The following is a 15,636-nucleotide window of genomic DNA, read 5'->3' as shown; positions in this document are numbered from 1 at the left end:
CTGTTTGTTGGAAAAGCTGCTCTGAGAACAGCCATCTACTGTCACGTCATGAACCAGGAAACATTTGTTACCAGCAATATTTTACCATGAACTGCAGTAGATCCAAATGCATTACCCAGAACAGCTAAAACCAACCTGTCCCAATACTTTCAGGTTACAATGTTTACCTTAAAGGCCAGAGTAAACAAGAATCTGGTGTAGTTTGTGTCTGACACTGGAAAGAATCTCACACAACCACCATCATTTCAACTGCAAACACAACCCATTAAAACCTTTAAAAGCAGCCACAATACTGAACTGACTGTTTCCAATGGTGATGAGCAGGAACAAACTATAACACAGGAACTATCTAGACATCAAGTCAGCAAGGAATCAATACTGAGCATGATAACTTGTCAATATTACAAGGAAAACTTTATACAGATTGCTGATTCTGAAGCATGTTAGTTCAAACTTCATTGGTGGAACCTCAGAGGGACATCTTATTACAGCCAGGAACTATGCCATAAGAATTCATGAGGCATGCATGAGGGACTTAAAAAGTGAGTATTTTTTTGTGTTGACTACCAAAACAAACTTAAGTTTTGTTTAACTGTTTAGACATTAATTCAAATAACAACTTCAAATAACTCTTACCCAACTTCTAAACTACAAATCTTAGAATAGTTAATTGATTCTGAAAGATCTTGTTATTGATGATAACATAATCTTTGGTTCAGCTGTCATCTATTATACTTTTCTTTAAATAAATTTAGATTAACTAAGCTGTAAATATGAGAACATTGTGTTTTTTTGGAGAAAAACTATGAAAATCTGAGTAAAAAAGTAATTTTCAAAAAAATCCACAAAAATGATCAGCTGTGATTTAATGAAAGTTATGTGCTGAACCGTCATACACGCCCGGTCATAGAAATATAAGTCTTGTCATACGTAACTCAAAAAAAATCTGTTTCCTATCCAGGACACCAGTGATGTGTATTTTTTTATTGAAAAGAACTATGGATTTTTTTAAGTTAAGGCAAAAATTGAAAATGAAATAGCCAAAAACATCACAGGACATATGTGTTGCAGACCTTGAATAGAAAACTCTCTAGGGTTAGTAGATCTAAAGCTTCAGACAAAAATAAACCTACTTGTATATATAATAGGATAATCTGTAGATTCATAAAAATCAAAAATAATTACAACACTAATATAAAAAAGTTTACTATTTCTGTGAAACTGATTGCATGATCTGTAAATACCCAGGGAGGGAGGGCACATTGGACTGGAAATTATATTAATACCCAAAGTTTTATGCATTCGTTGAATTTAGCTATTATTTCTACAAATAGTGTCCACACTTTTAAACCAATTGTTAATTTTCTTCATTATCATTGGGGATGTAAACTAATTTTTCATCCATTGTCTTATCCCCTAAGATCCCAGGTAAATACCTGTGATTACACTAGTCCCCACAGATTGATATAACGTTTTCTTTTTCGTTGGATTAACAACTTTTGGAACTTTTAATGAATTTTAATTGGTTGATTCATTAAGTTGAGTGTCCAAACGTTTCAACTAATAATTGTAATCTACAAAAGAGGGAATTTTGTGTATCATAATTGGAGATGTACGTCAATTTATCGGTCATTGTCTTATTCCTTTAGAACCCTGGATTACTGTGTAGTCTCTGTCGGATTACATTTCATTGGCTAAATGATAATATTGTATAATCCAACACGGATAAGATAATACATCGATGTACATCCTTTATGATGATAAACAAAATTACTACCCCTGTAGATCACAATTAGAGGTTGAAACGTTTGGAAACTCAAATTAATAAAAGTCCCCAACGTTGTCAAGCCTGCAAATAAAAAAAACGTTAATTTAAAACTTTGGGAACAAGTGTAATAAACAGCTCAATGTCTCCTCCGTCTCTGATAATCCAATGTGATCGGAGATTCGGGAATTTTCATGATTAATGATTCATCCTTTGGTTTTTAGTTCTCTGAATAACAAATCTTGTATAAGTATAGATGTATAACCCAGACAACTACTTGGTCCAAGTGTTGGGGACCTTTTTTGTCTGCTTGCAAATTGATTTCTGCTCTTTTGTAGCGACTTGACTGTGTTTATATTTCGGACAAATTAGCTGATATTCAAAACCCAATTGAAAGTCATCACTCAGTCCAAAGTTAGTTAAGTTACATATAGATCGTGCCCCCTCTATTCTTTTTATTTAACATCTTAATAAAATTCGTGCGGCTATAGCGTAATTTGTAACATGTCCAGGGAAAGTGTCTGGTTCGAGTATAGACCTAAACACGTCATACAAGAAACATTAAAATTTGTATCTATGTTAGGCACGAAATATCAATATATAAGAGTAAGGGGGAATACCTTGGCCCGTAAACAGGTGCAATTCATAACCATGCATAATTAGGAGTTCCGGACAAAGGTCGGACAATCAAATGGTTGGTTGTCTGTAGTGTGATACTTAACCTGGACAGAAAAGCAAATTGATCAATCTATTTATAAAAGTAACAGAATGTTCCTCTGTGTATTTTTACCGAAGGGTCTTACTAACCGCGGGGCCGATATGGTACTCCTTTGCAGCAAAGCTTCTCACAGGTATAGGTAAGGTTGTTAACTTCGTTAAGAGAGGGTAGCTCCACCCTCCTAAGGGAAAAAGACCCTGGAAAAGAAGAGGATCGGCATTCCTTAAGCACCCCTGTATGGCCTCTGGGGGCACAGCCGATAGAAAAATATATTGTATTATTCAAATATTACACTTTTTAATTTTAATTGATTATCAACAAATATGTATTTGTATAAGAGATTATTAATTAAACTTGATGAATATGATATTACAAAATATAATATTTTGTAACTTTCTAACAAGGATAACAACATCCATAAGTAGCTATGTAGAAAAATTTAGGATGGACAATCTGACAAAGTGACTTATAGAGCAGTTGTTCAGTTTTCAGAAAGAGGTGCTATATTAAAAACACGAAAATGAATATACTTTTAATATAATTAATGTTTAAATGTAGCATGATCAACTTACCAATTTATATACGCTAATTGGTAAAGAGAATCTTTACAACAAATTTCAGCCTTTTATCTTGATTGGGAGCCGAGAAAATCATGTTTCCACTAAAATGTTTCAGACAAACGGACATACATCCAGACGGACATTTCTAATTATTATGTAGCTTCGCTTCACTGCACAAAGGAAAGTAATTTTAAAATTTTCAGTATTTTTATTATCAAACTTTTTTGTGTCCTAATTCGTACTTTGAACACATTTACAAAATTATTTCAATGTTAAACATAATTTAATTTAACAAGGATTGCAACATCCAAAAAGAGCAAAGCTCTAAAATAAAAAGGAAGGACAAACGAATATCAACTATTGTAGAGCTCCCCTATATGTTTCTAGGGCCGTAACTGCTAGTATTGTTTTAATCATTAAGACTTATTTGTCCAGCATAGTTTTTATACATTTTTAATCCTCATTTCGATGATTTCATCGAAGAAAGAAGATGTAAAATGAAAGCCTAATTAAAACCCAGGACAGTCAATGGGCAAGATTTATCATAAAATATTTATTCTTGTTTTCATAAAAGTTCTTACTTAATTAGTTTTTTAAAGCTTTTCTTTAACTAGGGTCCGTCCACACGTCTATCCGTCCTTAACAGTTAGCTCTTTTCGTTAACTTATACAGGTTAGAATTGTCCTATCTATTGCAAACTTTGTATGCTTATTTCTAAAACAGTATTACTTAGAAAGCGCAGTAACTCTATGATCTTTACCAGAAAGTCCGTACGTCCATTTATACTGGGGTGTTTATTAATATTTAGCTTGCGTTGTCTTATCCCTGATAAAATGACAGACAGAATAAAATTGTAAAATGAAGATTCTGTCCAGAATATTTATTTCAATTCCATACAACTTTTTCCTCAAAATCCAGGGATCTAAAGGGATAAGACAATGGTCCATAAATTGATGCACATCCCTAATGATTATACACAAAATTATCCCTTCTGTAGATCCCAATTGGTGGTTGAAACGTTTGGACACTCAACTTAATGAACCAAGAAATCAAAATTCAATAAAAGTCCCCAAAGTTGTTAAGCCAACGAATAAGAATACGTTATTATAAAACTTTAAGGACAAGTGCAATAAACAGCCCAATATCCCCTCCCTCCCTGCTTCAATATAGTCAACCTACAAATTCTATGGTTCTAGGATAAGACAATGGACCAAAAAGTAATGTTCATTTGCAATGATGATAATAGTTATCAATCGCATTGTATCATAGACAGCTTTCCGCGGATATTAAAATAGAAAAATATGAGATCAAAATTTAAAACCAATTTAGTTAGCCCCGAGTTGCTTAAAGCCCGGGCTAACAAAATTGGTATTATTGTTATGAATTTTATTTTAATATTCGTGGAAAATTGTCTGTAAAAGACAATAGTTATCAAGTTAAACTACTTCCCTTATTAATATAAAAAGTTAAATCTTATAAATCAACCCTTCTATAGATTTAAATTATTGGTAGAAAAGTTTGCACACTGTTTGTTTGTACCAACCAATCAAGATTGTTAAATGAACCCAAATTCTTTAAGCCAACGAATTAGAAAATGAGGTTCTAAAACCTTGGGTACCAGTATTATTTACAGTACAATGTTACAGGGTTGTAAAGGGGTAATACAATGGCTGATGTACATCCCCAATGATACTACACAAAATTACCCCTTCTGTAGATTATAATTAGTGTTTAAAACGTTTGGACACTTAATAAAATGAACCAACCAATCAAAATTCAATAAAAGTCTCCATGGTTGTTATGCCAACGAGTAAAAAATGTTATTAGAAGACTTTGGAGACTAGTATAGATAAACAGTACAATGTCCCCTCCCTCCATTGGAAGCAAGATGATTCTAAGAATAAGTTTCTTGTACCACAGATGTGTTCAATTGGGTTCAATATTTGCATGAAACTTAAATAGAGTTTTTTCATATAGAACACTTTATCCAGTATGGCTTCGAAACCAATTTATATCTAGTGGATAAGAACCGGTTCTCAATCATATAAAATGAAAACTGATGAATATCATTGAGTTAAACACAATTTTCCATGAATATTAAAATGAAAATCATAAAATCAATACCAGTTTTGTTAGTCCGGGCCTTTGGTTCCTCGGGGCTAACAAAATAGGCTTTAATCTTATAACTTTTCATTTTAATATCCACGGAAAGCTGTCTATAATACGTTGCGATAAATGACTATTATAATGAAAAGTTTAATTTCTTTAAGTTTGGAAAGGGATTCTGCACGTTCATTTAAAACATGATAGATAGTTAGATGATAGTTTTATGTAATGTAGTTAGGTAATATTATCCTATTATTTGATTCTTTTTTAAATCGTTGAATACCAATATAGGCACATTCTAAATGTTACCTCAGTGTTTAAAATGGATTATTTATCTATTTTTAAATCTATTGCCTGTAGAGTAATAAAATGTGGCCAACTTTATTAATCTAACACATAGTACAGTCTACTAATAATATGCTAAATCGTGTCTGTACTTTAAATATACAGGGTGTTTTTGTTTAATAAGAATTATTAAAAAAACACCCTGTAGAAAGTTTAGATGCCCAATCATTTAACTGTACCAATAGGAAAACAGTTTAGGAACGTATTTTTGCCTAGGAAAATCATTTCATCCACAAATTTTGTCAAAGAACGTGTCCTAACTTTTGTGATTCTTTTAAAAAATTGCTAGTCGGTGTTTTCAGTAAGTAGTACACTTAAAATGATCCATAGAATTTAGACCTATAATTTTTTAACCCTTACAGATCGGGGGGGGGGCTCTAGTTTTTTCAATCTCATTTTTTTGTAGGTAAGATGGAGTGTTGTGACTGCATGACTTTTTAAGTTTAGTAATTATACGTCGGCAAGAGTTGATTTTATTAGGATATCTGGTCTGTGTCGGTCGTGGTGTCCGGTCAAAGTCGGTTGGGTAGCACCAAAATTAGAAAAAAATTCTAAAAAAATCTTAATTTCTACATTATGACTTTTGTGTATAAGGAGAAACCTAAAATTTTTTTGGTGAATACTTAGATATCAATGACCTTCTCAGAAAAAATGTGTTATGACCGTTTGACCGCTCCCTGACCGACTTTATGACCGATTTTTGTCCGGCTTTTACTACAGACATATATCATGAATATCGTGGCTTCTATTACAGCTAGAGTCCTATAAATTTTTTTGGTAAATCCTTGAGCAACATCAAACAGATAAAAATATTAATCGGCGCCGCCAACCGCCGTTTTACCGCCGTAACCGCCGAAAAAGGCGGTTTCCGTTATTTGCCGTTTTTTGGCGATGATCAGAAAAAGTAATTTTTTTGTTATGAAAAATAAAAGTTCGTCCTAAAATTTGGTCATCCTAGCTGCAAAATTGGCCTCTCTACAGCTGTTTTAAAATTTAGCGGCTGGCCACTCCTGCGTTTTTCCACTCCGACGTTTGAGACTACTGCGTTTGTCCTAGGACCAAAAAACATAGGAAACAAGTAAGACATATGCCCTGTACAAAATTTGATACTGAATGAGCCTGCCATGCGTTTTGACGTATTGCAATTGTGATCAAAAGAAAAGTTTGTTTGGTTTGACATGTTATAGCGGGGGAATGTCAAATTTGAATATGTTTTTGTAATAAATGTAAAAGTCGAGATGAACAGTCCATTAATTGGACTAAGTGCATCACACAAAGATTAGGAATAGTTCAATCACATTATCGGTTAAAAAGTGTACACTGTACACAGGGGCGTCCAAGCTTTTTTTTGGGGGGGGGGGTAAACATTTTTTAAGGGGGGGGGGGTAATTATTTTTTGGAAGGGGTAATCGCCCCATTACCTCCCCCCCCTGGACGTCTATGACTGTACATATATATTTTACGAAGCATAATGATTTTATCCATAAAATCATTATGTACTTCTAAATTTGAGTCTTGCGAATTTTTGTTTGTAAAAATATTTCCGTACTCTAGGGACTAAATAATAATCAAATATCTTTATCTGCATTATCTGCTTTGGAAGGATTAATATTATTGAGTTTGATTGGCCATCTAGGGATAATAGATCTTTTGGATACATAAAACTGTACAAACGGATTGGTATATAAACTTTTTTTTCCAAAAAAAAACTTCTTGTTTGAGATGACAAGCTTTTTTCACTTTCATAGCTTATTCATTAAAAAAAAAACAAGTTTTAGAAATCTCATTGGCCCTACCACATTTTTGAACATATAATAGAAAAATTGTTTATAGAAATTATATATGAAGGCGATTTCTCTTTGAAGCGCAGATGTACCCTAAAGTTAAATAGTTGTAAAACTTTTCTGGACCTATATGAAGGTTTACTGTAAAGGAGAACTAAAAATTTTCATCAATTTTGTAAAAATTCTTTACTCCACTTAGACATAACTATTAACCATAGACACAAGACAGAAATACATTATGTTACTTTCATGTAAAGATAGGATATTCTTTCGAATAAATCTAATTTTTAACGCTTAATCATCATTGAGGAAGGGTACATTGGGTTTATTATACTAGTCCCAAAAGTCTTATAAGAACATTTTCCTAATTGTTGGCTTAACAACCTTAAGGACTTTTATTGAATATTGATTGGTTTGTTTATTTAGTCGAGTGTCCAAACGTTTCAACCACCAATTGTAATTTACAGAAGAATAATTTTGTGTTTAGTCATTGGAGATGCAAATAAATTTATAGGCCACAGTCTTATCCCTTTAGATTCTTGCTTAATCCTAAATTTTTGTTTAATTTACATATTAATTTTGCACATAATAAAAATTATGCAACATGTAAAGTGCGTGCATTTATCAAGGAGGGAGGGGACATTTGACAGTAAAATATAACGTTCCCCAAAGTTTTGTACAAACCTTTTCAATAATAATAATTTTTTGAGGTGGGGTTTAATTATCGAGTTATCGTTCTTGCTTTATCCCTCGAGATCCCTGTCGTAAATGCAGCAAAATTTTACAAAATTATGAAAAGTGATGACATCTTATTCACATCCAGCTATTGCTTGGGAGCCAAGTTTTTCTTTGAACGTCATTTATTAGTTTTTTTTTTATATTTCTAACTAGCGGATACGCCCCCTAAAGGCCTCTAGGGGCACTTGAGGAGGGGAGTCGAATTTGATAACTCAATTTCTCATCTCAGATTTGAAAAGAAAAAGTAAAAAAAAACATTTTTTTTGGGGGGGGGGAATATCTTTTTTGTTTTTTTTTTTGGGGGGGGGTAATTTTTTACTAGGGGCGATTTATCTGGGGAGTGTGGTGCTACCCTCCCCTAAAATAGTTATAAACCTTCCCGGAAAGAAGCTACCCTGTTAAGGAGAGCCCGATCGGGTTAGCGGTTAGCGAGATCCTTCAGTACACACAAATAGACAAAAAGACAAACAGACAGACAAACAAACATCCTTTTACTTTATTTAAGTACTAGCGGCTACGCCCCTAGAAGCCTCTAGGGGCACTGGTAGGAGTGGGAAATGTCGACCTCCTCCCATTTTAAATTTGAGTTTCAAAAGAGTTTTTAAAAATATTTTATAGGGGGGAGGGGGGTGAAGACACCCTCTTCAAAAATAGTTTAAAACCTTCCCAGGACCTATAAGAAGCTTCACTGTAAAGGAGAACTATATCGGTTCAGCGGTTAGCGAGATCCTTCAGGACAGACAAAAAACGCTTACTACTTTATATAATAGGATTTTAATGAAACCATGGCTACTGTGCAAATGATATCATACTTTTAGTTTATTTTTCAACAGGGCTCGACAGCCACAGCCCCCATGAACCGCGCGGATACGTAAGCCTCCTACTCAGCCAACCAACAAGTATCAAGCTGTAGCTGCTGCAATACTTAAGCATCAGCCCAAGCCATTTAACCAAGCTGTAGCTGCTGTAATACTAAAGTATCAGCTGCTGCAATACATATGTGTGCTCTATATATTTGTATTCCCTATTGAATAGAACAATAGGGAGCACCTTATCGTTCTACTACTATTTTTAGGCCTAAGTTATAACACACACACCTTTACACACCTTTACGGAATTTACTAGAAAATGACCTCCCCCTTTATATTAAAGTTTCGTGAATTTCTTCGATTCTTATATATTTTCTCCCTTTCTTTGTCTTACTTTCTTTTTTGTTGCCTCAAAGCATTAGCTAAATAATTCAATTGTTCGTTTGTCCATCCATAATTTAATTCTTATGGATGTTGTTTTACTTGTTTGTTGTAAAAATTGAATATTAAAAGTTTTATGTATAATAAAGGAAATGGTATGAAGTAATCAGGGAAAACTTTATCATAACTTTATACACTTCTTATAGATTCAAGACAGGAGGGAAGGGACATTGGACTGTTTATTACACTAGTCCCCAAAGTTTTGCAATTACGTTTCCTTATTTGTTTGCTTGAGCACTTTGGGGACATATTTAATTTTGATTGGTTGGTTCATTAGTGTCCAATTTTAATTTACAGAAGGGGTAATTTTGTGTGTTATCATTATATAGTGATGTAAACCAATTTTATCGGCCATTGTCTTATCCCTTAAGATCCCTGAGATGTAAGACATGAAATCAAATTAATAAAACAAATTTTGTTGTCTTCATTCAAACTTAGTTTTTGTTTCTCCGAACCCTACATCAACCCCCCCCCCCCCCCCTCTTTATTTATAACTTTTGGAAAGGTATGTATTAAGCCGGTACATTATCCATGAAAGGATCTCCAAACCTTTACTTTACCTAAACTAAAATAAGCATCAAATGTATGCTTAGTTATTTTCTTTTGTAGTCCATATGTGTTTTGAGGAAAACTGCCGACATTTTATTTAGAAAAAAAAATATTCTAATTTATGTTATGCTTTGAATTACTTTTTCAACAAGAGCGTATTTTATTATGATTTTTGTTTACGTTTAAACGTACTAGAATAATGGTTTTAATTATTATTTAAAATTCAGCCCACACGGGATTCAATCGACAGAATTAAGCCCAGCGGGTTTCAACCCAACTGAATTCAGCCCACACGGGGTTAAACGCAAACATACAGTGTGAGTCAAAAAAAACTGAGTTTTCCGATTTTCAGAAACAACCAGAAGGAATACAGAAAAAATATTATATGTCCATGTTCTCTGTACAAAAGCACATCAAACTTGTAAAAGGTGTTTTTCATTATCTCAAAAAATGCGGCCTCTATAATAGGTGTATGGTGTCAAAAAATGCCTTGTGTGAAAAATGTTGATCAAAAAAAATTAAAATAACTCATCTATTTTGTATAAAAAAAATCGTAAAATTTCAATATTAATTTAGAAAAAAGTAAAGAAAAGTACCTAAATGAGTTTTAAAAGTGAAATACTTTTTGGCTCCTCACAAAAGTATTAAACAGTTCTGACTCACCATGTATATATAAATATATAGGTATTTTTTCTCAAATTTTGTTTTTATTTTTTTCTCAAATCGAGAGAAATGGACAGACAAAAAAGTAATTTTGTATTAAATGTACAAACCTTATAGAGATCCTAATGATAACTTCAATATACGTTGTATAATTTTTTCGTCGTCATTAAAAAGGATAAAAGATATATTGCAGAACACTTAGGATTATGTTTAAATTTTGTGTTGTTTGTAGTTTGTATCTAAAGTTTTAAAAACACGTTCTTTCCTTTCCTCTTTTCTAATCAGGAGTAAATGGTTTTTTCCACAAATAATTATGAAGTGCAGATGGGGTAATTATAATTGGGGCATAAATGAATTCATTGTTGATTGCACAGTGTGTACAAACATTGTGATTTAGACTTTTAGTTAATACAAACTACAGGAGTTATTTACAGCGATCAACTGAAAATGGATTGACCATTTCTTCTCTAATTTCCGAAGTTATACAGCAGATAACCCAACTATTGCAAAGGCTATTTTTAGCTACTCCGGTCAAAGGGACATTCAAAATTTAAATTTTTTAAATTTAGATTTTTTTTGTAAGTTTGAAGCTTTTTTAGCTAGTTGTAAATAATAAGATAGGATGAGGGTGGTATGTACACAATCTGAAACTAAGATTCAGCGGAACTTTATAGCATTGCTGCAAGAGAGAAGGGATATGACACAGGAAAAAAACTTTTTTTACTATTTTATCTTCAGACAGAAATATAGAATTGAATGCATATTTCAAAGTTTGAGTACTGAAACCACCCTCATTTCCCCCCCCCCCATAATTTTTAGATAAATTTAAAATATATCCCTGTCGGGCCACTAAAATTGCATTTCACACATAAAATGTGGGTTTTAATGAGAGAGTTTAGTTTCGAGCCTATGGAATTTCGGCTCGCTTAATTTGACTAGGCACTGTGGAGGAAACCAACTAAGAAAAGTTGGAGCGTAAACTATTTTTTTGCTTTTTCAGCTATGTCCCTGGCAGCTACGGACTACCGATATGCTGAATTTTAATTTCCAAATGTGTACGCAGTTTCCTCATCCTATCTCAATATTTACTACTAGCTAAAAAAGCTACAAACTTCCAAAAAAAATCTGAATTTTAAATGTATGAACGTTTATACGTTCAAATTTTCAAAGTTTGAAGCTTTTTTAGCTAGTAGAAAATATTGAGATAGGATGAGGAAACACCGCGGAAACTGCGTACACCTTTGGAAATTAAAATTCAGCACATCGGACTGCCTCTTTTAGCCATGGATATAGAAGATTGTCTTAACCTCTTTTCGAGGAAGCTTTGTGTTTATCAAGTTCGAAATTAAATTCCTTATCATTAAACCAAAAACAAAGCGCAAATGTCGTCTTTTAGGGCTTTCCTTTCATAATGTGGCGCGGCATAGAGTGTTTGTTTATTTTGAAGCGCACGTTCTTTACTTTTGAATGAGATATGAGAGTGTGAAGATTGCGGAGAACAAAATTGGGCCTATCATTGGTCTCATTGAGTGTGAACTACCCTAGTATATCAGGGATTTGAAACCATAAGAGCTTCAGGTAGAATTTGTTAATTTGATTAAGAAGTATGGTGTATAGGACGATTATATGTAGTTTTAAAAAGGCTTTAGCCAGCTAAGCATGAAACTTAATTATGATTAATATTTGTTTTAGTAATTTTTATGTGCCTTATTGTTGCATTTAACAATGATTTATTAAACCAAATAATTTTCCTTTAAAGCCAAAGTTTCCAAAGATTCTTTAACCATAAGAAAAGAAAAAGATTTTTTTAGTGCTCAAAGTTTTAAGATAACGAATAATATTTTATTCTGTGTATTAATTGATCTTGTAATTTCAGGTCTTTTGAAATAATTTCATCAATAAATCTATATTCAAACCTGCTGTTGAAACTTGATGGTTCCTGGTATTGGGGGTTTTGTATGTTCGCCAACTGATCTCGTGAACTTCCCGCTAATTCGGAAGTCCAAGCTCAACCAAAGTGTCATGGTTGAGACAATTTCAAAATATCTGATGAATAGGCGTTAGCATTCATCAAGAGATCAATAGCATCTAGTGAATTATTGATGCAATAAACTGTGACAATTTTTCTGTGAAATAAGTACCTAGTGAATCAATATGCCACTAACCAAAAAGCAGAAAATTGAGCGAGCAATCGCTATTGGCAGTGAAAGGCTAGAAGTTTTTGATGAACAGTTAAAATTGTTTTATGACAATCTAAAAGCCTGCCAAAGTTTTAGTTCATGTGAAAATGTGAATGTAAAATCAATTCGTGACATTTTTAGTGAGGTCAAGGACCAATCTGACCTAATAAAAAGTCTAAAACCTGCCGTGGAGACTAGTGAGCTGCGCGAGTTCAAGCGTGATTTGGATGAAGCTAGTGAGCAGAAAACTGTTGCAGATAAAGTTTATGCGTCGTTGGAGCAGTGTACAAAAATTCTGTACTGGCTTGACAATGATTCAGATGACGCGAGGTCAAGCACTGTCGCCAGGAACCTTGACGTCATTGAGAAGGTGAAGATGGACATGGGAGTGCTTAAAATTTCCGTGGAGTTGCGCCAAGAAGTACGTGATATGTACCGAAGGCTTAGAGAGATGGAACGTCGTTCATCTAATCTGGATGAGAGTGGGACACCTGCCATGCTCTCCAGAAGTATGTCTGCTGTGGATATTCGGAGTTCCAACCCGCAGTATGGGCGCTGGGACAACAGTTTGTTGCCGTCGTTCGACGGTACTGACACGGATTACCCAAACTTTAAACAGGTCTTTAAGGATCTTTGCTCTGGTTATGGATTTGCTGACCAGAGGTTAAGTCTGATGTTGTGTATGGAGAAGGTGATAACCAACCCGGAACTACGCAAGCAAGTGTCAGCGATTAGAGATCACAATGAACAATGGGCGTTTCTTGACCAGATGTTTTTATCAAACACTCGCCGGTTCATGAGGATTTTAACTAAGTTGAACAAGATGAAACCTGTGGATAAACCTGTGGACGTGGTTAGCGCAATTGCTACCTTCAAGAGCATGATGCAGGAGGTAGAAGCCATCGTTGGTTCTGCAGCTAAGGATTACAACCACCTAACTCTCATTCATATTTTTAAAGACAAGTGCCCTGAAAATTTGAGAGACAAAATTATGATGGAGCTAGGTAGCATGAACCAACCCAACATTCCGAAGATTGTTGAACTGCTGGAGAGGACCAGGGGTGCCATGTTGGCTGGTGATATGTCCTATGACAATGGCGCCGGCAAGAGAAATCGTGACAGAGCTGCCGCCGCGCAAGTATCTGGCCGCAACGACAATAAGAATGGAAAGGCTGGAAAGGACAAGGCTTCCAAGTGGAACAGTGCATGTCCTGTGGAGAGCTGCAAGGAGAAACACCCGATTTTCCGTTGCCTCACGTTTAAGAAGATGGACGTGGTTGATCGAAAGAAAGTTGTCCAGCAGAAGAAATTATGTGAACTTTGCCTATGTGACGGCCATACTGCTGACAAGTGTAATAAGTCTGATAAGCTTGGTGTTTGTGGTACTAATAATTGCGACAGATACCATTCCAGGTTACTCCATGAGGCTAGTGCTGGTGTGAATACAGTTTACAAGTCAAGTTCTGCACCCAGCCCCTGTACTTTCTTACTGCAGTTAGTTCCTGTTGTAGCACCTGGCGGCGGCACCTGCCACGCCACGGTAATGTTTGACTCCGGGGCAAATTTGCCACTTGTGTCTGAGAAGTTATCCAACAAGTTGAAGCTGAAATCTACTGGCAGATATACATCGATTTCTGTAGCTGATGGCAGTGAGTCTTCCTGCCGCAATGTTGTGTTTTATTTGAAGGATAGGGACGGCAATCTGAGGGAGTTTGAGGCAGCTGTCATGCCTACCCTCGGCGGGGCCAACGAGATGCGCTCGGTCCACCCCGAAACTGCCGCCGAGATATTTAAAATGCCGCCAGAAAGGTTTACATATATTAGTGGAGGCTTAGATATCATCATTGGAAATACACATCCTGACGTGTTTCCTTCAACCTACCAGAAAGTGGGCCAGTCTATGTTGTGGCGAACCATTTTTGGTAGTGGTTTTATCTGTACGAGTGCTGATGGTGGAGCTGGAGATCAAAAGTCGGCTTATAAGGCTGTCAGTGTCAGTGGAGGCACTTTGCCAGACTTTCTGACGTCTGAATCGTTTGGCATACAGCCGCAGGCACTTTGTCCAGGATGTACTGCTTGTCAAGAGTGCAAGGCTATGGCCGACGGCACTACCTGGGACCAGCGTGAGAGGCAGAGGATAATTGAGGCAGGTTTAACACTAGACTTGCAGTCCAACAAGTGGACAGGTCAATATGCTTATATTGAAGATCCTCACACTTTACCCTACAATGAGAGTTTAGCCCGCAAAATTGCTGAAAAGGATCGTGCCAGGATGGTCAGGGAAGGTACCTATGGAATGTATGTGGAGGTATTCAACGACGCCATAAGAAGAGGCGTTTTCCAAAAAGCCACGCCTGAAGAGTTGCAGTATGAAGGACCTAAGTCTTGTTCATCAATAGTGGTTGCTTTCAAGGAGGATTCAAGTTCCACACCCATGCGATTGTGTGCAAATAGTTCTCTGACGTTCAAGGGTACCAGTTTTAATAACATAATGCTGGGAGGCCCGCCGCCAATGCAGAAGATATTTTATCATTTGATGCTTTTCCGCGGTTACAAGGTTGGTATAACCGCGGATATCTCCAAGTTTTATAACTCCATCCTGGCCACAGAGTTCGACAGCCAGATGAAGAGAGTTTTATTTTCCCCGACGCCAGATGGTCCACTTGAAATTTACCTGACCAAAGTTGTAAATTTCGGCGAGTTAGCTGCGGGAAATTTGGCAGTTACAGCCCTGAAGTTGACGTCCCGCCTGTTCGGCGGAAAGAGTGAAGCAGAGGTCAAGGAGATGTATGGAGAGGGACAAATAAATGGTAGTGAAATTGTTGCCAAACCTGAATTATGGAAGGAGCCACAAATACCTACCTACCCTGATGAGGAATTCAAGTTACCTCAGATTCCAGTTGCTGTCAAGCTTGAGAAGCACAGCTTCATAGATGACGTTATTTCGGGAGCAGGATCGAAGCCAGAAGCCAAGGAGA

This window comes from Acartia tonsa, chromosome 2 (genome assembly GCF_053477335.1).
Source record: "Acartia tonsa isolate MP-2025a chromosome 2, ASM5347733v1, whole genome shotgun sequence".
Taxonomy (NCBI): domain Eukaryota; kingdom Metazoa; phylum Arthropoda; class Copepoda; order Calanoida; family Acartiidae; genus Acartia; species Acartia tonsa.
Note: the sequence above shows the minus strand (reverse complement) of the source record.